Raw genomic sequence first — 27,999 nt, 5'->3', positions numbered from 1 at the left:
ATATTTTACAGTGGAAGAGGAAACAAATAGAGATCATTTAAAAATTCAGTTACCTGGTAGAATGGATAAAGTGGAATACCCTTGAGAAAAAGGCAATGGAATCTAGAAAAAGTAAAGTTGAAATGACCTTCCAGCTCATTATAAATACGTATAGCAAATAGTCCCTCTCTAAGAATGCAAAAAGTAGATATTGCAGTACAATGGTCAAACTGGAGGACCTGTATGTAGCCGGAACATTATCCACCACTAATCATGGCCCATTTGAAAGGCTTGTGATCAAAGAAAGGAAGATATTAAGAAAAATCCTTGGCCTTCGCCCGAAATATCACAATAACAGACTAATTCACACCAACTACCGAAAAACCCTCAAACACCATGAGGAAAAGAAGAACTAATTTTATGAACACATCTTGAGACTGAACCCAAATAGATCAACAACAAAAATTTGAAACTTCGGAAAGAAACAGCCAAACTGGTTTAAGGAAATGGAGAAGGCCTTAAGAGAACTTCAAATCACAGAAAATATGCTCATAGACAGAATTGCAAAAAAATAATCAAAGACAAGTAAGAGAGGTTGCAAATCAAAAGGAAAAACCAAACGAACAACTCAAATGTCTGAAGAAGAAAGGAAAGCAAGATCAGAAAGAATGAAACAACACTGGGCTAATAGAAAGGCACAGATTAAAAATTGATTGATTCAACGCATACCAAAATAGGGTGCAACATAAGAAGAAGAAGAAATCCTGACGCTGGATTTGTTGCATATGTTGGACGGGAACCCATAATTTAATTTTTTGCTGACCTCGAGTTTAGAAAACTCCCAAGCCGTTGCTATACTTTCAGTAAGCTACTACGGGAAGGCTCGAGCCACCCAGAAGACGGCAACGACGCAATGGGACAACAGCAGACCGCGTGTCTGGGAAAGCCTGTGGCCACATCACATGGAGCCGTATCGCTCTGAACGTCCCGCAGACCACGGAATTACTGGCGGCGTCCGCGTGTATCAGGAAAAGGGCACGCCGAGCTACGCACGCCGCTGTCCAGCCGTTGTGCAACGCAGCCACTAGCTGGCGACACAGTGGCACGGGCTTTCCGTGCGGGGAGAAAGTCTACTGTGTCAACAGCACCAGTCAGTTCTCACACTTCCCGCTGCCAGTCCTGCTCCGGTGCTGCTCGCCAAACTTTTTTATTTAAACGTCGAATACATTTATAACGTCGCGTGTTGGCTCAGTATTGCAGTGGTTGGGACTGTGCATCAGCGATGCGGAATCGAAGAACAGTCGAACGTGGTCCACGAAAACACCGATATGGTACATTTTGCACCGAAATAATAGATCTGAATAAGACAAATTCTGGATACAGGTATTTCCATCTGATGCTATTAACGTCGAATCCGGACAACATGTCGTTCCTTGTGTCTCTCACACCGTTGACAGATAGAGATTAAAGACAGAATGTTAATTTAAGTGGTCAGACCGGAGTTCGAACCCATGCCCTCTGAAATTCAGGGCACGCGCTTTACTGCTAAATCACAAGTTCTGAAACAAATCTAGTCGGATCTCTTGTTGATCCAGCGAGAAATTACAGAGTAAAAATACAAAGAATAATGTGATTTGTGTTCTATTGTGAGAATCAACTTGGTACGTCTCAGTTGTCTGTTCTTGATTAGTACAATACCCATACATCTACATCATACTTAGCAAGCTGCCTAATGGTGTGTGGCGGAGGGTACTTTCGGTACCACTATCTGATCCCTCCAACCGTGTTCCACTCGCGAACGGAGCTCGGGAAGAATGATTGTCGCTAAGCCTCTGTATTGGCTCTAATATCTAGAATTTTCTCCTCGTGGTCAATATGCGAGATGTATGTTGGGGGAAGAAATATGTTGTCCGACTCCTCCTGAAAAGTGCTGTCCCCAAATTTCAATAGTAACTCTCTCCGTGATGCACAACACCTCTCTTGTAACGTCTGCCAGTGGAACTTGTTTAGCATCTCCGTAAGGCTCTCTCGCCAGGTAGAACTGATAGAGAAGATCCAACGAAGAGCAGCCGTTTCGTCACTGGATAGTTTATATCCAGTGACGAAACGGCTGCTCTTCGTTGGATCTTCTCTATCAGTTCTACCTGACAGCTATCCCAGATAGATGAACAATACTCAAGAATCTGGCGAACAAGAGCCTTACAGGCCACTACTTTCGTGGATCAGTTACATTTTCTTAAGTTTATTCCGATGAATTTGACAATGGTGTCTGTTTTTCTCACTGTTTTATATGGTCATTCCACTTAAGGTCGCTCCGGATAGTTAGCCTAGATATTTTACACCAGACGCTGTCTCCAGCTGTTTGTCATTAATAGTGTAGCTGTACAGTAGTGGGTTTCTTTTTCTATGTTTGCGAAATATGTTACATTATTGCGTTCAGGGTCAATTGGCAGAGCCTACACCAACCATCAATTCTTTGCAAGTCGTTCTGCAAATTCTTAATACCTTATGGTGTTGCTACTTACGTGTGGACAACTGCATCATCTGCGTTTAGATCCAACGGTGCTATCACGCTTCCCTGTGGTACTTCGGCATCTGTCGATTTTGTTCCATTAAGAGCGACGTGCCGTCCGCTGTGACCGAGCGGTTCTAGGCGCTTCAGCCTGGAACCGTGCTGCTGCTGCGGTCGCAGGTTCGAATCCTGCCTCGGGCATGGATGTGTGTAATGTGTTTGGGTTGGTTAGGTTTGAGTAGTACTAAGTCTAAGGGACTGATGACTTCAGATTTTACGTTCCATAGTGCTTAGAGCCATTTGAACCATTTTAAGAGCGACGTGTTGAGTTCTGTCTGCAAGAAAGTCTTGAATCCAATCGCAAGTCTGCTCAGATACTCCGTAAGCTTGTATGTTTTTCATTAAACGGCAGTGCAGAATGGTGCCAAATACTGAAATCCAGGTACAGGGATGTTGTAGAGATTTACTATTTAGAATTATACAAAATTGCGAACTGAAAAGTAAATGTATCTCACCAAGCGTTTATTAACATATCAGTCACTTTTTAGTACTTGTGTTCGGCGACTAGTTTCGAACAAATTGGTCCTTTCTCAAACGATGACCTACTAAGGTTGCAACGGAAATGCCTGAGCCTAATAACGAATTATTTCCATCTCTCTCTCTCTCTCTTTCTCTATCCTAGCCCCAATCGTCTGAAGACTGTAAACTTCTTGTTACACATTACAATGTCGAAGGCTCTCTAGGTTCCCAAAGTTGGGAAGGTATGACTTTTAGTTGTGTGCATTAGATTAATAAGTGCAGCGACGTAATTGCTTCCCTTGTATCTTGTCCCTTTCTGTAACGAAACTGAGCCGTGCCGCGCCAGTCTCTTGGATGTCCATTATCGATCCTTCGATGTTTCTTATCTTTGCTTGCCTTGTTGTTTTCCGCATTCGCGGAGCGAGTGGCAGTTGACGTTTGCTCGGGCTACCTGCTGAGACGTCGCGAGTACGAGGTGGAAGCAATCACGTATATGTGGAGTTGGTTGTACGCGGTCGGCCGGTTCAGCATGGCGGATATGTGTTGTCTGCCTGCCTGTCTGATCTCCTGATTTTGCTCGCCGTGCCTTGCGACCGCCTAGTTTGGGTTGCTGCCAGGTGTATCCTACACGAGCCATACCGGACGTCCAGCAGAAGCTAGCAGAAATTAAGCAGCCTTGTGTTTCTTTAAAGAAAAGGAGCAAATGTATAAGACCTTTTGTAACAAATTTTGGTGGCCTCTTAAGCGTGCCCTTCGCGTTTACACTGCCTTTGGGGAGAGCTTATTCTTTTAAATTTAAATAGTGGGGTTCCCTGTCCTTTATAATCTTTTGGGTGTTTTATTTGAATTTTCTCTTTGGGGTTCCTTCCTTGTGCTTGGTTAAATATTTACATGTTTAGCGGGAAGTGACTCCTGGTTAAAACTCGGAGAAGGTGTTTGATGTTACTGCCGCTTTTACTGCCGCTTCCGGCATTTGTCTCTTCAATTAAGTGTTGTCATCCCTTCGAGCGACCTAGTGTCACTCCTCGTTAATTAATGCTGGTTTATGTGTACTTAATTTTGATTTGGCCATTTGTATTAATATTTTGGAGCGCAGTATAGCACTAAGGCAACCTCATTGTATACCACCTTGGGAACCGGTCTAGTACCTTAATTTTCAGTGGCACGACTTAGCTCCACTATCGGTTTTACTGATGTGCTCCCTTCAAAATCTTGTCTTGTATAAGTTTATCGCATGTGTGTCTGGGAACACGGAGATGAGCTTTAGTGTGAATTCAGTGCTAGTTAGTTAATGGAATCTTCATTTTGGCTTGGGTTCCACTGAAGAGTTTGAGTGGAGCGTAGTGTGTTTGATTTGTTATTCATTTAATTACTGTAAGTTTGTTTATTTAATAGGGAGCAAGACATTTAAAGACTGTTGGTATTAAATCCCCTAGTTGCGGGGTGTTGCTAATTCGTTCCAAGTGGCCTACTACTTATTCAATGCCAAGGCTGTTGATTAGTTGGTTACTGTGAGTACAAATTCACACTATTTATTTGTTACCGAAATTGTTGAAGCGTCTGTGTCGTGATTTAGTTGGTTACTGTGAGTACAAATTCACGCTATTTATTTGTTACCGAAATTGTTGAAGTGTCTGTGTCGTGATTCAATCACTAGCTACGTGTTTGAGGTAAACTGATATAAACCTTACATTGCCTTCTTAAAATTTGTTGCCAGCAGAAACCCTTAAGACAACTAAGTTTTGTCACTGCTTATGTTAACCTTTACTGGGAGCAATATTTCATGTAGTTAAATTTTGTCTTAAAATGAGTATTTCTCTGATGTAATAAACGAGTGATAAAAGAAAAAGGCAAAGGGGCCTGGTCCTTCCCCTTGTGTCCGGTTTGTAACACGTATCAGAAACTACACTTCACTCAGTGCGTCGCAAATTTTCTTTCTGTTCGCCGTATATTACTCTACTCAGCGATTTACATGAGAGCTTTGTTAGATTAATCGTTCTTTGATTTTCATAAACAGCTGAAAGAGTCTTCTTCGATAATCTGATAGTGATGTTTTTCAGAAAGTCGCATGACAATTTATTCATTTCATAGACAGCAACTACAACAACATTCTACACTTCTGGCCATTAAAATTGCTACACCACGAAGATGACGTACTACAGACGCGAAATTTAACCGACAGGAAGAAGATGCTGTGATATGCAAATGATCGGCTTTTCAGAGCATTCACACAAGGTTGGCGCTGGTGGCGACACCTACAACGTGCTGACATGAGGAAAGTTTCCAACCGATTTCTCATACACAAACAGAAGTTGAACGGCGGTGTCTGGTGAAACGTTGTTTTGATGCCTCATGTAAGGAGGAGAAATGCGTACCATCATGTTTCCGACTTTGATAGAGGTCGGATTGTAGCCTATAGCGATTGCGGTTTATCGTATCGCGACATTGCTGCTCGTGTTAGTCGAGATCCAATGACTGTTAGCAGAATATGGAATAGATGGGTTCAGGAGGGTAATACGGAACGCCGTGCTGGATCCAAACGGCCTCGTATCACTAGCAGTCGAGATGACAGGCATCTTATCCGCATGTCTGTAACGGATCGTGCAGCCACGACTCGATCCCTGAGTCAACAGATGGGGACATTTGCAAGACAACAACCATCTGCACGAACAGTCCGACAGCGCTTGCAGCAGCATGGACTACCAGCTCGGAGACCATGGCTGCGGTTACCCTTGCCGGCCGAAGTGGCCGTGCGGTTAAAGGCGCTGCAGTCTGGAACCGCAAGACCGCTACGGTCGCAGGTTCGAATCCTGCCTCGGGCATGGATGTTTGTGATGTCCTTAGGTTAATTAGGTTTAACTAGTTCTAAGTTCTAGGGGACTAATGACCTCAGCAGTTGAGTCCCATAGTGCTCAGAGCCATTTGAACCATTTTTTTGCGGTTACCCTTGACGCTGCATCACAGACAGGAGCGCCTGCGATGGTATACTCAACGACGAACCTGGGCGCACGAATGGCAAAACGTCATTTTTTCGGATGAATCCAGGTTCTGTTTACAGCATCATGATGGTCATATCCGTGCTTGACGACATCGCGGTGAAAGCACATTGGAAGCGTGTATTCGTCATCGCCATACTGGCGAATCACCCGGTGTGATGGTATGGGTTGCCATTGGTTACACCTCTTGTTCGCATTGGCGGCACTTTGAACAGTGGACGTTACATTTCAGATGTGTTACGACCCGTGGCTCTTCTCTTCATTCGATCCCTGCATTTCAGCAGGATAATGCACGACCGTATGTTGCAGGTTCTGTACGGGCCTTTCTGGATACAGAAAATGTTCGACTGCTGCCCTGGCCAGCACATTCTCCAGATCTCTCACCAATAGAAAACGTCTGTTCAATGGTGGCCAAGCAACTGGCTCGTCACAATACGCCAGCCACTACTCTTGATGAACTGCGGTATCGTGTTGAAGCTGCATGGGCAGCTGTACCTGTACACGCCATCCACTCAATGCCCAGGCGTATCAAAGCCGTTATTTCGGCCAGAGGTGGTTGTTCTGGATACTGATTTCGCAGGATCTATGCACCCAAATTGCGTGAAAATGTAATCACACGTCAGTTCTAGTATAATATATTTGTCCATTGAATACCCGTTTATCATCTTCATTTCTTCTTGGTGAAATGAAATGAAATGCCGTGTGGCTAGGGCCTCCCATCAGGTAGACCAGTCGCCTGGTGCAAGTCTTTCGAGTTGACTCCACTTCGGCGACTTGCATGTCGATGGGGATGAGATGAAGATGATAAGGACAACACACCACCCAGTCCCTGAGCGGAGAAAATCTACGACCCAGCCGGGAATCGAACCCGGGCCGTTAGGCATGACATTCCGTCGCGCTGACCACTCAGCTACCAGAGGCGGACATGTCTTCTTGGGGCAGCAATTTTAATGGCCAGTAGTGTTGTTAGTGCACCTCACACACGTTTTACTAGCTGCAAAAATGTATCATTGGCTCCAGCTAACTTGTTGGATATCCGAACAATCGTCCTATCAAAAATGTTCGATGTATTCCTACCATTTTTCTCCACTTCCATGTGCATGTATTATAGGTTTTCCATCTGCCGTTTGTAGGTTAATACCTTTACATTTAAACTCCCTGAAGTTGCGTTTAATGTTCCCTCGTGCCATGTAGATTTTTCCTACAGTCTTGTTTTTCTCAGAAACATTACATGTTTCCCTCACCCATTTCGATTTAATCTGTTTGCAATTCCTGTTAATTTAATTACTAATCAACATATACTGCAGTTTTCCTACCTCATATTTGAAATTATAGTATTTTCTTCTTCCATCAATAAGCTTGTGTATTTCATACACTCCTGGAAATGGAAAAAAGAACACATTGACACCGGTGTGTCAGACCCACCATACTTGCTCCGGACACTGCGAGAGGGCTGTACAAGCAATGATCACACGCACGGCACAGCGGACACACCAGGAACCGCGGTGTTGGCCGTCGAATGGCGCTAGCTGCGCAGCATTTGTGCACCGCCGCCGTCAGTGTCAGCCAGTTTGCCGTGGCATACGGAGCTCCATCGCAGTCTTTAACACTGGTAGCATGCCGCGACAGCGTGGACGTGAACCGTATGTGCAGTTGACGGACTTTGAGCGAGGGCGTATAGTGGGCATGCGGGAGGCCGGGTGGACGTACCGCCGAATTGCTCAACACGTGGGGCGTGAGGTCTCCACAGTACATCGATGTTGTCGCCAGTGGTCGGCGGAAGGTGCACGTGCCCGTCGACCTGGGACCGGACCGCAGCGACGCACGGATGCACGCCAAGACCGTAGGATCCTACGCAGTGCCGTAGGGGACCGCGCCGCCACTTCCCAGCAAATTAGGGACACTGTTGCTCCTGGGGTATCGGCGAGGACCATTCGCAACCGTCTCCATGAAGCTGGGCTACAGTCCCGCACACCGTTAGGCCGTCTTCCGCTCACGCCCCAACATCGTGCAGCCCGCCTCCAGTGGTGTCGCGACAGGCGTGAATGGAGGGACGAATGGAGACGTGTCGTCTTCAGCGATGAGAGTCGCTTCTGCCTTGGTGCTAATGATGGTCGTATGCGTGTTTGGCGCCGTGCAGGTGAGCGCCACAATCAGGACTGCATACGACCGAGGCACACAGGGCCAACACCCGGCATCATGGTGTGGGGAGCGATCTCCTACACTGGCCGTACACCACTGGTGATCGTCGAGGGGACACTGAATAGTGCACGGTACATCCAAACCGTCATCGAACCCATCGTTCTACCATTCCTAGACCGGCAAGGGAACTTGCTGTTCCAACAGGACAATGCACGTCCGCATGTATCCCGTGCCACCCAACGTGCTCTAGAAGGTGTAAGTCAATTACCCTGGCCAGCAAGATCTCCGGATCTGTCCCCCATTGAGCATGTTTGGGACTGGATGAAGCGTCGTCTCACGCGGTCTGCACGTCCAGCACTAACGCTGGTCCAAGTGAGGCGCCAGGTGGAAATGGCATGGCAAGCCGTACCACAGGACTACATCCAGAATCTCTACGATCGTCTCCATGGGAGAATAGCAGCCTGCATTGCTGCGAAAGGTGGATATACACTGTACTAGTGGCGACATTGTGCATGCTCTGTTGCCTGTGTCTATGTGCCTGTGGTTCTGTCAGTGTGATCATGTGATGTATCTGACCCCAGGAATGTGTCAATAAAGTTTCCCCTTCCTGGGACAATGAATTCACGGTGTTCTTATTTCAATTTCCAGGAGTGTATTTATTCAGCTCCTTGCCTCTGCATTCGCTACTGCAATGGTGTTCTATCCTGCCTTAACCATTTCCTTCTTTATTATATTTCCACTCACGACACCTTGAGTTACACCACTGGATGTTGTTGCTGTTGTGGTCTTCAGTCCTGAGACTGGTTTGATGCAGCTCTCCATGCTACTCTATCCTGTGCAAGCTTCTTCATCTCCCAGTACATACTGCAACCTACATCCTTCTGAATCTGCTTAGTGTATTGATCTCTTGGTCTCCCTCTACGATTTTTACCCTCCACGCTGCCCTCCAATGCTAAATTTGTGATCCCTTGATGACTCAAAACATGTCCTACCAACCGATCCCTTCTTCTAGTCAAGTTGTGCCACAAACTTCTCTTCTCCCCAATCCTATTCAATACCTCCTCATTAGTTACGTGATCTACCCACCTTATCTTCAGCATTCTTCTGTAGCACCACATTTCGAAAGCTTCTATTCTCTTCTTGTCCAAACTGGTTATCGTCCATGTTTCACTTCCATACATGGCTACACTCCATACAAATACTTTCAGAAACGACTTCCTGACACTTAAATCTATACTTGATGTGAACAAATTTCTCTTCTTCAGAAACGATTTCCTTGCCATTGCCAGTCTACATTTTATATCCTTTCTACTTCGACCATCATCAGTTATTTTACTCCCTAAATAGCAAAACTCCTTTACTACTTTGTCTCATTTCCTAATCTAATCCCATCAGCACCACCCGATTTAATTTGACTACATTCCATTATCCTCGTTTTGCTTTTGTTGATGTTCATCTTATATCCTCCTTTCAAGACACTGTCCATTCCGTTCAACGGCTCTTCCAAGTCCTTTGCTGTCTCTGACAGAATTACAATGTCATCGGCGAACCTCAAAGTTTTTTCTTCTTCTCCATGAATTTTAATACCTACTCCGAATTTTTCTTTTGTTTCCTTTACTGCTTGCTCAATATACGGATTGAATAACATCGGGAGAGGCTACAACCCTGTCTCACTCCTTTCCCAACCACTGCTTCCCTTTCATGCCCCTCGACTCTTATAACTGCCATCTGGTTTCTGTACAAATTGTAAATAGCCTTTCGCTCCCTGTATTTTACCCCTGCCACCTTCAGAATTTGAAAGAGAGTATTCCAGTCAACACTGTCAAAAGCTTTCTCTAAGTCTACAAATGCTAGAAACGTAGGTTTGCCTTTTCTTAATATTTCTTCTAAGATACGTCGTAAGGTTAGTATTGCCTCACGTGTTCCAACATTTCTACGGAATCCAAACTGATCTTCCCCGAGGTCCGCTTCTACCAGTTTTTCCATTCGTCTGTAAAGAATTCGCGTTAGTATTTTGCAGCTGTGACTTATTAAACTAATAGTTCGGTAATTTTCACATCTGTCAACACCTGCTTTCTTTGGGATTGGAATTATTATATTCTTCTTGAAATCTGTGGGTATTTCGCCTGTCTCATACATCTTGCTCACCAGATGCTAGAGTTTTGTCATGACTGGCTCTCCCAAGGCCATCAGTAGTTCTAATGGAATGTTGTCTACTCCCGGGGCCTTGTTTCGACTCAGGTCTTTCAGTGCTCTGTCAAACTCTTCACGCAGTATCTTATCTCCCATTTCATCTTCATCTACATCCTCTTCCATTTCCATACTATTGTCCTCAAGTACATCGCCCTTGTATAAACCCTCTATATACTCCTTTCACCTTTCTGGCTTCCCTTCTTTGCTTAGAACTGGGTTGCCATCTGAGCTCTTGATATTCATACAAGTGGTTCTCTTCTCTCCAAAGGTCTCTTTAATTTTCCTGTAGGCAGTATCTATCTTACCCCTAGTGAGACAAGCCTCTACATCCTTACATTTGTCCTCTAGCCATCCCTGCTTAGCCATTTTGCACTTCCTGTCGATCTCATTTTTGAGACGTTTGTATTCCTTTTTGCCTGCTTCATTTACTGCATTTTTATATTTTCTCCTTTCATCAATTAAATTCAATATTTCTTCTGTTACCCAATCCATATTCACCTACTATGTTTCCTTCTCTCCCTTTTCCTACTGACGAATTCCAGTCACCCATGACTATTAAATTTTCGTCTCCCTTCACTACCTGAATAATTGCTTTTATCTCGTCATACATTTCATTTATTTCTTCATCTGCAGAGCTAGTTGGCATATAAACTTGTACTACTGTAGTAGGCATGGGCTTTATGTCTATCTTGGCCACAATAATGCGTTCACTATGCTGTTTGTAGTAGCTTATCCGCACGCCTATTTTTTTTATTCATTATTAAACCTACTCCTGCATTACCCCTATTTGATTTTGTATTTATAACCCTGTAATCACCTGACCAAAAGTCTTGTTCCTCCTGGCACCGAACATCACTAATTCCCACTATATCTAACTTTAACCTATCCATTTCCCTTTTTAAATTTTCTAACCTACCTGCCCGATTAAGGGATCTGACATTCCACGCTCCGATCCGTAGAACGCCAGTTTTCTTTCTCCTTTTAACGACGTCCTCTTGAGTAGTCCCCGTCCGGAGATCCGAATGGGGTACTATTTTACCTCCGGAATATTTTACCCAAGAGGACACCATCATCATTTAATCGTACAGTAAAGCTGCATGTCCTCGGGAAAATTTACGGCTGTAGTTTCCCCTTGCTTTCAGCCGTTCGCAGTACCAGCACAGCAAGGCCGTTTTGGTTAATGTTACAAGGCCAGATCAGTGAATCATCCAGACTGTTGCCCCTTCAACTACTGAAAAGGCTGCTGCCCCTCTTCAGGAACCACATGTTTGTCTGGCCTCTCAACAGATAACCCTCCGTTGTGGTTGCACCTACGGAACGGCCATCTGTATCGCTGAGGCACGCAAGCCTCCCCACCAACGGCAAGGTCCATGGTTCATGGGGGAAGATACTACCTCAAATGTTGATGGGGTTGAAATTGCGACAGCACGAAGTGTCTTTAATAAATACATTTTATGCCGAATGTTTCAAGATCAATATCGGGGTTTTAACGTTTTGTAAGATTTATTACATTCATTTTACATTTATAAAAATACACCAAATGAAAGAGTAACAACAAACACTATTGTTTGTATACCTACACCTACATCAGCATCTACAAGACTATTCTGAAAATAACACTTTAGTGCCTGGCAGAGGGTTCATCGAAACATCTTGACACTAATTCTCTGTTATTGCACTCTGGAGCAGCGCGCGGGAAAAATAAACACCGGTATGTTTCCGTGCGAGCTCAGATTTCTCCTTACTTTATTTCCCCTTATTTTATTATTATGATCGTTTCTTCCTACGTAGATCAGTCTCAACAAAATATTTTCGCGTTCGGAGGAGAAAGCTGGTGATGCAAATTTTGTGAGAAGATACCGCCGCAACGCAATACGCCTTTGTTTTATGATTTCCATACCAAATCCTGTGTCTGTTCCTCGATAATACAGATCGTGTTGCCATCCTTTGAACTTCTTTGATGTACTCCGCTAATCCTATCTGGTAAGGATGCCATGCTGCGTAGCAGTACTACAAAAGAGGACGGACAAGCATGGTGAAGAACGTCTCTTTAGTACATCTGTTGCATCTTCTAAGTGTGCTGCCAATAAAACACAGTCTTTAATTCGCCTTCCACACAATATTTGCTATGTGTTCTTTCCAATTTAAGTTGTTCCTAATTGTAAGTCCAAGGTATTTAGTTGAATTTACGGCCTTTAGATTTGACTGATTTATCTTGTAAAAGATGTTTACAGTCCTTTTAGCATTCATGTGGATGACTTCATACTTTTAATTTTTTCTGGATCAACTGCCAATTTTCGCGCCATTCAGGTATCTTACCTAAATCGTTTCACAATTGATTTTGATGTTCTGATGACTTTACTAGACGACAGACGACAGCATCATCTGCGAAAAATTTGACAGCTATTCACATTGCCTCTTAAGGAACAACAGAAGGCCTATAACATTGGGGAACGTCAGAAATCACTTCCGTTTTACTCGATGACTTTCTATCCGTTACTACGAACTGTGACCTCTCTAACAGGAAATCATGAATTTAGTCGCATAAGTGAGACGATATTCCATAAGCACGCAATTTGATTACAAGCCACTTGTCAAGTACGGTGTCAAATGCCTTCAGAAAATCTAGAAATACGGAATCAATTTGAAATCCCTTGTTGATAGCACTCAGCACTTCGTGTGAGTAAAGAACTAGCTGTGTTTCGCAAGATCCGTATTTCTAAGACCCGTGTTGACCATGTATTAACACATCTCTCTCTTCAAGATAATGTTCGAACACAATACATATTCCAAAATCCTGCTGGACTTCAGCGTTAATGATACGGGTCTGTAATTTAATGATTTATTCCTATTGCCTTTCTGGACTATTAGTGTGACCTGTGCAAATTAGTATTACCAGTGCAACTTTCCAGTCTTTGGGTACGAATTTTTCGTCGAGAGAGGGGTTGTATTTGATTGTTAGTTATGAAGCTATTGCATCAGTATACTTTGAAAGGAACCTAACTAGTAGAGAGTCTGAAACGAAAGACTTGCTTTTATTAAGTGATTTAAGTTGCTTCACTACTCCGAGGATATTTACTCACAAGTTACTCACGTTAGCAGCTGTTCTATGTTCGAATCCTTGATTATTTACTTCGTCTTCTTTGGTGAAGGTATTTCGGAAGGCTCTGTTTAGTAACTCTACTTTAGCAGCACAGTCATCGATAGTATTTCCATTGCTCTCGCTCAGAGAAGGTATTGTTCGTGTCCCACCGCTAGCACATTTTACTTAAGACCAGAATATCTTTGGATTTTCTGCCATGTTTCGAGACAAAGATTAAATGTGGAAACTGTTATAAGCAACTGTGCGTTTGCATTGTTTCCTGCATCTTCCGTTCGAAAGCGCTAATTGCAAAGATGGCGGCAGGTGAAAATTTTCTAGATCGTGTCGTCTTCAATGATGAATCGACATTTCACCTAACAGAAGTGTGAACACATGTAATGTGCTCATTTGGGGGTCAGCAAAACTCCACTACATGGTACAGTTGAAACGAGACGCCCATAAATTAAATGTTTTTTATGCCGTACCCTGGTGAGAAGTTTATGGGCCTTTTCTTTACCGTGAATCAACTGTAGCAGGTTTATCTTACCTCGATCCGGTATAACTATGCCTGTTTCCTCAGTTAGAAGAAGCTGAACCATAAAACTTTATTTAGTAGCAAGATGGTGCGTATCCTCACTGTCGTTTCTCAGTACGCGACTGGTTAAACGACTTTGTGCCCGACCGCTTGATTGGCCGCAAGCGATCAGATGACAGAGCTTGTTTGACATGGACCCCACGTTTAGCCAGTTTGACACCATGCGATTTTTTTACCTTTGTGGGTTCATAAAGGCCGGCCGGAGTGACCGAGCGGTTCTAGGCGCTATAGTCTGGAACCACGCGACCATGCCTCGGGCATGGATCTGTGTGATGTCCTTAGGTTAGTTAGGTTTAAGTAGCTCTAAGTTCTAAGGCACTGATGACCTCAGAAGTTAAGTCCCATAGTGCTCAGAGCCATTTGAACCATTTGGTTCATAAAAGATCATGTGTATGTGCCTCCGCTACCAGCTTGAGAAATAGGATTGAAGCAGTTCTTGTAACAATTACTCCAGACACACTGATCAAGTAAATACGTGTAGATCTGTAGTTAAGTTGCCTATGAAGCATAAAAAGTCATAAACCAAGTGAAGAATGACTTTATTGATCACAAAGTACGTATGACGCGTTTCGGAATTATTTCCATCTTCAGAAATCCAAGTTCAAAGGTTGCACTTGGACAAGAACGTTACCGGCTGGGTACGCAACATGAGACGATATGTCATTTCTGAAGATGTGAATAATTGCGCAACACATCATGCATAGTTTGCGATCAATAAAATCGTTCTTTCTATGCGACTTAGCCGACTTCACTACAGATCTACGCATATTTACTAGAATGGTCGCTAGCCTTCTAAGTCACACTTTTGTTACACCGATCAAAGTTTGGAAAGAACTCACCTATCGACTCAAAGTGTGCCATGTGACGAATAGCGCTCATATTGAACACTTTTAAGAAAAGTTGTCTGAATTGCTCTTTCATTTGATGAATAATTTATAGTTGTCAGTTGAATTCATTAAATGCTATACTGATTTTGAAATACTCGTATAATGCGTGCGTACAGTTCAGTAGGATTAAAACAAAATTAATTTTTAGACGTTGTGGGGGTATACACGGTGGGAAATTCAGTACCCAGTGTCGTCTCCTTAGGCAATAACAACGGCTGTATCCCGACTGTGCAACGAATCGAGCTGAGTTTCGATATCAGGTACTGGTCTCATGGTGCTTCAGTGCTGTGCTTATCAATCGTAGTGTCTGACAGCTGCTGGTGAGCCAGTCTGTCGGCAGCCCACGACCAGATGTCTTCAGTGGGTGGGATGTACGGAGAATTGCTGGCCAGGGCAGGATGTGAACATGCACTGTACCGAGGTAGGTCAGGACAGTATGGGCAAGGTGTAGTCTTGCGTTATCTTGCTGAAATATTACGTCACGGAGACCTTGCGCCACTTTAATCAGTGTCAACACCTCAGAAATTTAATGGCTACACCAAAATTAGCTGCTGTACGAACAAAAGGCGATAGTGTTGTATACCCATTGGTACCACAGACCATCACGCCAAGTGCAGTGAAGTTTGCGATTGCATTCTTCAAACGTTCATTGTCCTCGAAGCCCACTGTATGGACCTTTCCCGACAACGGAAGCGACGAAAATGATCGTCCTGCGGACAGTTGGTGATGTACAGTACGTTCAGTCCATATGCTGCACTGCAAACAAGCCCATTCGCTGATAGGGAGGTGACATGACTGTATTATTCTGTACGGCCGAATAAAAAATATGCCTATCCTCTCGGGCGCTACGTGTGTGGTGCCCATGTCATCCTTTATAAAGCTTAGTATCGCCCCCTGAACAAAAAAAAAAATGGTTCAAATGACTCTGAGCACTATGGGACTCAACTGCTGTGGTCATTAGTCCCCTAGAACTTAGAACTACTTAAACCTAACTAACCTAAGGACATCACACACATCCATGCCCGAGGCAGGATTCGAACCTGCGACCGTAGCAGTCGCACGGTTCCGGACTGCGCGCCTAGAACAGCGAGACCACCGCGGCCGGCCCTCCTGAACCCACTGATTCCATACTCGCATTACAATCGTATGCTTCCGTCTAAGGCGAGTAGCAATATCGCAGAACAATGAACGATCCTGCCGCCGTCGAATTTCGACAGTGCTGTTTTACGTTTCTCCTTTTTACATAAGCCATAACACGATCTTGTCAAAAACAAAAAACTTGAACGATGAACCCGCTGCCTAACCTTCCCTTGTATACAAAGCGTAGATGGTTAGTCGCAATCACTCTAAGCAGCTGCACTGAAAAACTAATCATTTTCACATCTAAGTATGTAGTGCACCTCATGCCAGTTTGAACTTCGTTGCAAGCTGTCCTCAAGGTGCTGCAATTTTAATGAGCAGTGGTGTAGAAGCTCTACGTTGTCTCATTGTGTTCTAAATTTTAAGTATTCTATTCAATTGTGCCCTCGTACGTCATCTCCTTCTATTTTGACATGTTGTTAATCACCACCAGATTAAGGTCTATGTCCACAGCCAAAGAAGACACGCACCATTTGATTTCTGAAACTTTGCCTAACCGTAACATAGTTTAGTTTCTATCTCCCTCTGATTCCACATCTTCCCCAAGTACATGTTCTTATAGTACATCCAACAGTGGAAAAAGGTAAAAGAACCTTAGGAGCTTCTAACTCCTCTTATTCGTTTATCCGAGCCCATACACTGAGGTAACCCTACCATCGTTCCCATTTCCTAAAACAGTTCTGCAGTAAACTGATCAATGTCATCACTTTGATGTGTTCCGTCTCCTTTAAACTTGAGCAAACCATCTGTTCATTTGCCTTCATAAAGTTCTTTTGCTCTTAGTGTATACAGGATGTTTCAAACAGAATATACATTTTTTTTTTATTTGATCCATTATAAATGGTTTCTGAAAGCCTGCGACTGTAGATACAATAGGTTTGTTTATAAATAAATAAATCTTCTGCTACCAGTCACGATTTTTCTTTATTTTACTATTCGCACGACGCGTTTCGAGAAATAATTCTCATTTTCAAGTGCGTTTCTTGATGTGTGTTAAGCCATTTCTTTTGATGTTGTCAGTGTGTGTGAGTCTGCTTCATTTTGTTGACTTTTACTGTAATACATAAGAAACGCGATTTTTAGTTGGGTATCAATTCTTTCTGTGAGGTTAGTGGCTAAAGTTTGAGAACAATTTGTACTTACAGTTTTCTAATGGTCCATTTGTGTAGAGTCTCACACACACTTAACATCACACACAACTTGTACACTTTACACATCGAAAATATCTTATATAAACAAAACAGTTACAGAGATCTTCTTACAGGTAGTTCACAGAGATAACATTACAGGTCTTCCACAGATTATGATATGCTTTTGTACAGAGGTTATTTATCTTAACAGTTTGATTTTACAATTGTGCTTATTTATATGTTTTACTATTTTTATTTAAGTATATTATCGAAACATCTGAAGAAATTCACTGATTCACTTTCAAGTTTTTCATTTAATATTTTATCTTCATATTTTCTGTAATGTGAATATATCTCCAGTTCTTCAAGCAAATCCCTTTTATGTCCTTTATTTAGTCGGTGGAGTACTTTGACATTTTGCTCTATTTTTCCAAATGGGTGTCCTGTATTATGTATGTGTGTTGCTATTGCTGATGTAGTGTGTTTGTTGTGTGTGTATGCTCTAATGTGCTCTGTGTACCTGGTGTTAATATTTCGGCCTGTTTGTCCTACGTAGAACTTGGAGCATTCCTGGCATGTTACCTTGTATATTCCAGAGTCTGAATATGGATCATGATTACACTTTATATTATGTATTAGTTTTTGGTGTAGTTTATTGGATGTAGAAAACCCAATTTTTACTCTGTGATTTTTGAAAATATTTGCAATCTTCTGTGATACATTGCCTATGTATGGAATGCTAGATATATATTTGTTTTTCTCTTTTTCTTCTGTGGTGCAGTTTGTACCTGGGTTTCTCTTCACTTTGTCTAAGATTGTGTCAACCATGGAAGCATTGTAACCATTGGCAACTGCAATCTTCTTCACTGTGTTTATTTCTTGTTGCATATTTTCTTGGTTCAATGGTATTTTAGTTGCCCTATGCAGCATTGACCTGCATGCTGCCTGTTTATGGATATTTGGGTGACATGAGGTTGCAGGGATTGTGGTGTCAGTCATTGTGTTTTTCCTATAAATTTTGAATGTGCATGTGTTGTTGTGTCTTGTAATATTTAGGTCCAGAAAGTTGATACTTTTATTTTGCTCATGTTCCACTGTAAATTTGATTTTCTCATTTAGATTATTGAAATGATTAAGAATGTCTGTGATGTCTTTGGTATCTCCTTTCACTAACAGTAGTGTGTCATCTACATATCTCCTATAAAATTCTATTTTCTTTAGGCAAGGTTCTTGACTGTCAAATAATTTTTGTTCTAAGTGATTTATGTATATGTCATCTATGGTACCAGATATACATGATCCCATTGCTAGGCCATCTGGTTGCTTATAAATGTTGTCTTTAAAGGTAAAGTAGTTGTAACTTAGGGTTAGCTGAAGGAGTTCCATAAATACGACAATCTCTGTGTTTGAAAGTTCCTTGTGGTGCATAAGGTTCTTTTGTATTACTGTTAGAGCTTCTTGTATGGGTATGTTTGAATAAAGGTTGGTGATGTCAAGTGATATAAACTGTGCATCTTGGGGGAGCTTTCTGGTTCTTAGTTCTTTGGCTAGAATCATGCTGTTTTTTATTAAATATGTTGTTTCATATGTATAATTTTTCACCAGTATGTTATTTAGTTTTTGTGACAGTTTGTATGCTGGGCTGTTTATAGAGTTAACCACAGGACGTATCGGGTTTCCATTTTTGTGTATTTTTGGCTGTGCTCTTAGGCGTGGTGCTTTGATTCATACATGTAAGGTATTTCTTTTCAGTTTCTGTCAACAGAAAATGTGTGTTCTTTAATTGTTCCTTAATTTTATTTTGGAATTGTTTGGTTGGGTCTTTTTTAATGTGCTGAATGTTATTAGCAGCAAAAAATTCATTTGTTTTGTCTATGTATTCTTTTTCTTTCATCACAACTAATGTATTACTTCTGTCTGACTTTACAACTTTGGATTGGTTGTTTTTCAGTTTATTATTTATAGATTTTAAAGTTTTTGAATCATTTATTGTATATTTAGATCTAAACTTTTCTTTATTCAATTCTTTCTCAAGAAGTTTGCTTATTTTGTGACCTATTTCTGCTTTTGTATTTGAATTTACTTTTGCAGCATCTGCTGCACTTTTAGTTTCAGCTATAACCTGTTTCAGTGTATCGTTGTTGAGGTTAGGTTTTACATTGTATTTTAGCCCTTTTTGGAGTAGATCATTTTCTCTTTGGGTGAACTTTATGTCAGTGTTGTTCACCACTCTACTGTAAAATGTGTGTTTGCTTTTGTCAGTTATCTCAAGGTTGGATCTCTTGTCTTGTTTGGATGTCAAGGTCTGTAGTTTCTTGTTATGTGTGTTGCAAATGGTCAAGTACTCCTTGTCGACTATGTCCTGGATATGCCTGCAAATGCTGTCATAAACTGTAGGTTCCATGTTGTTTGCTGCTTCTATCTGCATGTTGAGTAGCTTTCTGTTTAGTAAGTCCTTTTTCTTATGTAAATGCCTTATTTCGGTTTTCAGCCAGAGTTTTTCTGCTTTGTGTTTTATAAGTTTTGCTATGTTGCTGCTAGAACATATTTTCACCTCTATATATTTCGGAATTATGCGTAGTTGTTGACAGTGCTTGTTGAATCTTATGTGTGCAACTGTTTTTAGTACTTTCATTTTGAGGTTTTTGTATTTATATATAGCTTTCATTGCCTGGCTTGGCACTAATAATTTGATTTGATCCATTATAAATGGTTTCTGAAAGCCTGCGACTGTAGATACAATAGGTTTGTTTATAAATAAATAAATCTTCTGCTACCAGTCACGATTTTTCTTTATTTTACTATTCGCACGACGCGTTTCGAGAAATAATTCTCATTTTCAAGTGCGTTTCTTGATGTGTGTTAAGCCATTTCTTTTGATGTTGTCAGTGTGTGTGAGTCTGCTTCATTTTGTTGACTTTTACTGTAATACATAAGAAACGCGATTTTTAGTTGGGTATCAATTCTTTCTGTGAGGTTAGTGGCTAAAGTTTGAGAACAATTTGTACTTACAGTTTTCTAATGGTCCATTTGTGTAGAGTCTCACACACACTTAACATCACACACAACTTGTACACTTTACACATCGAAAATATCTTATATAAACAAAGCAGTTACAGAGATCTTCTTACAGGTAGTTCACAGAGATAACATTATAGGTCTTCCACAGATTATGATATGCTTTTGTACAGAGGTTATTTATCTTAACAGTTTGATTTTACAATTGTGCTTATTTATATGTTTTACTATTTTTATTTAAGTATATTATCGAAACATCTGAAGAAATTCACTGATTCACTTTCAAGTTTTTCATTTAATATTTTATCTTCATATTTTCTGTAATGTGAATATATCTCCAGTTCTTCAAGCAAACCCATTTTATGTCCTTTATTTAGTCAGTGGAGTACCTTGACATTTTGCTCTATTTTTCTAAATGGGTGTCCTGTATTATGTATGTGTGTTGCTATTGCTGATGTAGTGTGTTTGTTGTGTGTGTATGCTCTAATGTGCTCTGTGTACCTGGTGTTAATATTTCGGCCTGTTTGTCCTACGTAGAACTTGGAGCATTCCTGGCATGTGACATTGTATATTCCAGAGTCTGAATATGGATCATGATTACACTTTATATTATGTATTAGTTTTTGGTGTAGTTTATTGGATGACAGAAACTGAAAGTTTTTGAATCATTTATTGTATATTTAGATCTAAACTTTTCTTTATTCAATTCTTTCTCAAGAAGTTTGCTTATTTTGTGATCTATTTCTGCTTTTGTATTTGAATTTACTTTTGCAGCATCTGCTGCACTTTTAGTTTCAGCTATAACCTGTTTCAGTGTATCGTTGTTGAGGTTAGGTTTTACATTGTATTTTAGTCCTTTTTGGAGTAGATCATGGTTGACACAATCTTACATGTATGAATCCAAAAGCACCACGCCTAAGAGCACAGCCAAAAATACACAAAAATGGAAACCCGATACGTCCTGTGGTTAACTCTATAAACAGCCCAGCATACGAACTGTCACAAAAACTAAATAACATACTGGTGAAAAATTATACATATGAAACAACATATTTAATAAAAAACAGCATGATTCTAGCCAAAGAACTAAGAACCAGAAAGCTCCCCCAAGATGCACAGTTTATATCACTTGACATCACCAACCTTTATTCAAACATACCCATACAAGAAGCTCTAACAGTAATACAAAAGAACCTTATGCAACACAAGAAACTTTCATACACAGAGATTGTCGAATTTATGGAACTCCTTCAGCTAACCCTAAGTTACAACTACTTTACCTTTAAAGACAACATTTATAAGCAACCAGATGGCCTAGCAATGGGATCATGTATATCTGGTACCATAGATGACATATACATAAATCACTTAGAACAAAAATTATTTGACAGTCAAGAACCTTGCCTAAAGAAAATAGAATTTTATAGGAGATATGTAGATGACACACTACTGTTAGTGAAAGGAGATACCAAAGACATCACAGACATTCTTAATCATTTCAATAATCTAAATGAGAAAATCAAATTTACAGTGGAACATGAGCAAAATAAAAGTATCAACTTTCTGGACCTAAATATTACAAGACACAACAACACATGCACATTCAAAATTTATAGGAAAAACACAATGACTGACACCACAATCCCTGCAACCTCATATCACCCAAATATCCATAAACAGGCAGCATGCAGGTCAGTGCTGCATAGGGCAACTAAAATGCCATTGAACCAAGAAAATATGCAACAAGAAATAAACACAGTGAAGAAGATTGCAGTTGCCAATGGTTACAATGCTTCCATGGTTGACACAATCTTAGACAAAGTGAAGAGAAACCCAGGTACAAACTGCACCACAGAAGAAAAAGAGAAAAACAAATATATATCTAGCATTCCATACATAGGCAATGTATCACAGAAGATTGCAAATATTTTCAAAAATCACAGAGTAAAAATTGGGTTTTCTACATCCAATAAACTACACCAAAAACTAATACATAATATAAAGTGTAATCATGATCCATATTCAGACTCTGGAATATACAAGGTAACATGCCAGGAATGCTCCAAGTTCTACGTAGGACAAACAGGCCGAAATATTAACACCAGGTACACAGAGCACATTAGAGCATACACACACAACAAACACACTACATCAGCAATAGCAACACACATACATAATACAGGACACCCATTTGGAAAAATAGAGCAAAATGTCAAAGTACTCCACCGACTAAATAAAGGACATAAAAGGGATTTGCTTGAAGAACTGGAGATATATTCACATTACAGAAAATATGAAGATAAAATATTAAATGAAAAACTTGAAAGTGAATCAGTGAATTTCTTCAGATGTTTCGATAATATACTTAACCCTGCTGTTCTGTTCACTTTTACTTGACATATATACTGTTCGGGTCAATATGACCCGACATATCAAAATGCTTTAGAAACATAAATTTTGGTACAGTTTTAGCTATCGACATTGTTGTTCTATTCCAGTACCTTGTTAGTAATAATAATAATAATAATAATAATAATAATAATGGTAATAATAATAATAATAACAATGCATACAACTTTATTGAGGGATATTTTTCATTTAAATATGCACATAAATTTGAAACAACAGACAGTTTCCATTACAGGCATTCAACTTAGAAAGCACTACAGTTTTTCCATACTTCTATTCTTATTGTTGACAGTTTAGACGTAAGTATTGACATTTTCTAACAACAGACAGTTGTCATTACAGATATTCATCTTAGAGCACACTACAGTACAGAACACACTACAGTTTTTTTATTACATTCCAACATAGAAAGCACTACAACTTTAGAATCCTCTCTTCTTACTGATTGTAGTTTAGGCACAAGTATTCACATAAATTTGAAACAACAGAATTTTCAATACAATCATCTTATAAAATACTACAGTTCTTTTCTTACTGCTTGCACTGTGGACACAAGTAGGTTACATGTTTCTTGCAAATATGTTTACTACATTTTCCACACACCATGTTTGTTTTATTGTCATTACTTGATGGACAGAACTTACAGCGTGCACGTTTTGTAGATTTTCTTGTTGTTACCGATTCTGACACACCACCCACATCATTCGGGTTTTGGATGCTTGTGACCATTCTCAAAGAATCTTCTGTTCTTGGGAAATGCGTTCTTGATGCAATATGTTCTTTTATCAGTGACTTTCCAAGTTCCTCCAAGAATATTCTCCTTCTAGTCAATTTGCTTGCATTCCAATTAGGGTCAACCGAAATCCACAAAACGTATGCATTATAAGCAGAAACATCAAGAATATTGTAGAAAACTATCATTGGCCACCTATTACTTTTTCGTTTGCATGTATATGTACCTAATAACTGATCAAGCGTGTCTACAGCACCTTTGGTTGAATTATAGTCCAAAATCATTTTTGGCTTCTTATCAGCCCTGTCACTGATTTCCGCATCATGGTGGAGAGTGCTCATAAGTACAACATTCTTGTGTCTCTTAGGAATATAATTAACCACAGTAGTGTCATTTGTGAAGTAAAATGAAGAGCTGTGTACCTCCTTGTTGGTCATTTTGTGTGGAAGCTCCGGCTTATTTTTCCGTATAGTTCCCAACATAGTCAATTTCCTTTTCAGAAGCAGCTGCCCCAAATTGTACGACGTAAAAAAGTTGTCACACGTGATATTCTGACCACGTAACTCAGAAGTGAGATCAGATACCACCCTCATTCCCTGATTTCTTTCTGGTGCCGCTCCACTCACCTTTCCTGTATAAATTTGGGCTTTCAGTACGTATGAAGTTTTGCTGTCACACATGGTCCATATTTTGATCCCATATTTTGCCGGTTTACTTGGGATATACTGCTTGAATGGACAGCGACCTCTAAATGCTACTAACTGCTCGTCAACAGTAACATTTTCTCCTGGATTATACAGTTTAGGAAGGACCTCTACCCACTTCTCCCAAATACTACGAATTGCGGCAAGTTTGTCAGTACGTCGTCTTTCCTCTCTAGTAGATTTCTTGTCAAATCGCAGGACACGTGATATCTTACAGAATGTTTCATGAGACATGGTTGCTCGAAATATGTTTCGCCCAGTATCTTTATCCCACAAACTTTTTGTAGACTCCCCATGAGATCGATATACACCCGCTAGGAGTAAGAGTCCTAAGTATGCATGGAAAACAGAACCATCAATATCTGTCCACTGTTCACCATAAACTCGCTGCCCTTCAATATTTGTCATCTCTATTATTTCATTTTGAAGCGCTGTGTGAAATACTGCTTCAAATGAACATTTTACATCAGATATTCTGCTGACTGCATACCTGGTAACTCCTGGGGTACTCTTGATGATGTTCGAAGCTGGTAGGCGACCATGTTGTGCTGGTGGATGCAACTGCCATTCTATATTCCCATTTTTAGAAAGAAAAGTCTCTACACTATTTTGTATGGGCTGTGGACTGTCGTAACTGTCATCGGAACACTCGCTTTCAGATGCATTGCTGATGTGATCTTCAAACTCAGAAAGTGATCCTTCATCTGGTGAGGCATTTACTATTTCTTCCAACTCACGATCATTCAATGGTCTCATCGCCATGGTGTCACAAGTCAAACTGGGCAGAAACAAAGCATTCCAATTATTGAGAACTGCCAATTATTATTTCCTGGGGAAAGCAACAAACAAGCCCATTGTTGTGAACGCATGGAGCTTTAGGTGATTGTTGAGAGTAAGTTGGAATGATGCAGTCACTATTCCCACACAACACAACAAAAATAATTTTCGCCATTTCCAGATTTTAGAAATAAATACGAGTTACACTAAACATATTTGTGTCGGGTCATTATGACCCGAACATTACATATGCAACTATTACAGTTGAAGCCCAAACTTCTTAAACTTTTTTAAAACCTTTTAAAACACATGCTGCTCATCCATTTTCAGACAAAGTCACAAAGTTTCATAAATATATATTGGTATTTACATAATGTAAAATAACGTTCATATTCGTTTCGGGTCATATAGACCCGAACAGAACAGCAGGGTTAAATAAAAATAGTAAAACATATAAATAAGCACAATTGTAAAATCAAACTGTTAAGATAAATAACCTCTGTACAAAAGCATATCATAATCTGTGGAAGACCTATAATGTTATCTCTGTGAACTACCTGTAAGAAGATCTCTGTAACTGCTTTGTTTATATAAGATATTTTCGATGTGTAAAGTGTACAAGTTGTGTGTGATGTTAAGTGTGTGTGAGACTCTACACAAATGGACCATTAGAAAACTGTAAGTACAAATTGTTCTCAAACTTTAGCCACTAACCTCACAGAAAGAATTGATACCCAACTAAAAATCGCGTTTCTTATGTATTACAGTAAAAGTCAACAAAATGAAGCAGACTCACACACACTGACAACATCAAAAGAAATGGCTTAACACACATCAAGAAACGCACTTGAAAATGAGAATTATTTCTCGAAACGCGTCGTGCGAATAGTAAAATAAAGAAAAATCGTGACTGGTAGCAGAAGATTTATTTATTTATAAGCAAACCTAGAATATACATATTACAAAGTATTATTTTGTCCAAAGTATCGATCGCTGCGCCTCGGCTCGGCTCTTAGAGAAACGAATACATAGACTAGTTTATATTAATATCCGCTAGATGTCAGTTGTCTTCTGTTTTGCTTGGTAATCGTCATATGTTTAAAATGGCTATTCAGCAGCAGAAATCATTTTATATTCTCGAGTTTGCGAAGTGCAGTTACGTGATTACAGTGCAAAGACGTTTCAGGCTGAAGTACCAAATTGGTCGCCGGCCGGAGTGACCGAGCGGTTCTAGGCACTTCAGTCTTGAACCGCGCGACCCCTATGGTCGCAGGTTCCAATCCTGCCTCGGGCATGGAAGTGTGTGATGTCCTTAGGTTATTTATGTTTAAGTAGTTCTAAGTACTAGGGGACTGATGACCTCAGAGCCATTTGAACCAAATTGGTCCTCCGAATAGGTGGAACATTCTCAGATGTTATCGAGAGTTATTAGATGCAGGACGTGTATGTAAAGGAAAGAGTCCTGACCGCCCTCGTGTTCCTGAAGAAAGCGCTGCACGAATTCAAACTTCTTTCCAACAGTTCTTGAAAATCCACTCGTCTTGCCAGTCGGGCGTTACAACTGCCTACAACAACAATTAGACGTGTTTTGAGACGTCATTTGGTTATGAAGCCATACAAGCTACAGCTATTACATGCTCTGTGTCCTGATGACACAATCGAATGTGTCGCATTTTGTAACGAGATTCTTAATGCTATTGACAATGATAACACTTTCGCCCAATGCATCGTGTTCAGTGATGAAGCGACTTTCCATGTTAGTGGTTAGGTAAACAAACATAATGTTCGAATCTGGGGCCTACAGAACCCACATGCAGCCATTGAACATGTACAAAATGCGCCCAAAGTTAATTTGTTTTGTGCGATATCCCGATCATCTGTTTACGGCCCATTTTTATTTGATGGAAACACAGTTAACAGTTAGCAGTGTCTTGCTATGTTACAAAACTGGTACTTTCCAAGGCTGAACGAAGACAACTCCATTTTTCAATAAGACGGGGCACCTCCTCACTGGACTCGCCGAGTGAGTGAATATCCGAATGAAGCTCTACAGAACTGTTGAACTGGTCGTCACGGAACTGGCGACTTAGCGTGTCTCAGTTGGGTTCCACGGTCACCGTACTTGACACCCTCTGACTTCTTCCTGCTGGGTTTCGTTAAGGACAACGTTTATGTACCACAACTCCCACAGAACCTGGAAGAGTTGAAGAACCGGATCCGTACTGCCATAACAGCAGTGACGAAGGACATGCGTTCCCGAGTATGGCAGGCATTTGAGTATCGATGTGATATTATTGTTCGTGTCGCTGATGGAGGACATATTGAATATCTGTAATCTGAACTTGAGAGGTTCGTAAATGGAATGTGTGTTCTTATAGGACAACTATTCAAGGATTTCCACCCAATAATATCCAAACAGCAGACTCTGTACACAATTTATTTAATTGCCAATACTAAACTCTTTTAAGGAACAACAAATTCATATAACTTACAGAACTTAACAAATGGTTAAAAGAATGAGCTTTAAAAACAATGACGGCGGCTTGACACCACAAAATCAAAGAACCTTTTACAATAGTGCTTTTAGCGTTTACCCAAGAGACAAAATCCAATAATATGTCAACTTGGCAATAAAACTTAAGATCATTTACAAAAACCTTTAAGAATGATAATGACGCTTGGCACTATAAAATCGGAAAACATTAAGAGCAGTAATAAAACTAATAATAATAATAATAATAATGGCAACTTGGCACCATAAAGTAAGAGAAATTTCTTTTGCAAGAACAAATTACAGTGGTGCTTCAAAGACTTTACTCCACAGACCAAGATCCAAAAATAAGTTAACTTGGCATTACAATTTAAAATCATTTATACAGTGTGTTACAAAAAGGCACGGCCAAACTTTCAGGAAACGTTCCTCACACACAAATAAAGAAATGACGTTATCTGGACATGTGTCTGGAAACGCTTAATTTCCGTGTTAGAGCTCATTTTAGTTTCGTCAGTATGTACTGTACTTCCTCGATTCACCGCCAGTTGGCCCAATTGATGGAAGGTAATGTTGACTTCGGTGCTCGTGTTGACATGCGACTCATTGCTCTACAGTACTAGCATCAAGCACCTCAGTACGTAGCATCAACAGGTTAGTCTTCATCACGAACGTGGTTTTGCAGTCAGTGC

Source organism: Schistocerca nitens, chromosome 1 (genome assembly GCF_023898315.1).
Source record: "Schistocerca nitens isolate TAMUIC-IGC-003100 chromosome 1, iqSchNite1.1, whole genome shotgun sequence".
Classification (NCBI taxonomy): domain Eukaryota; kingdom Metazoa; phylum Arthropoda; class Insecta; order Orthoptera; family Acrididae; genus Schistocerca; species Schistocerca nitens.
This window is presented reverse-complemented; position numbering follows the sequence as displayed.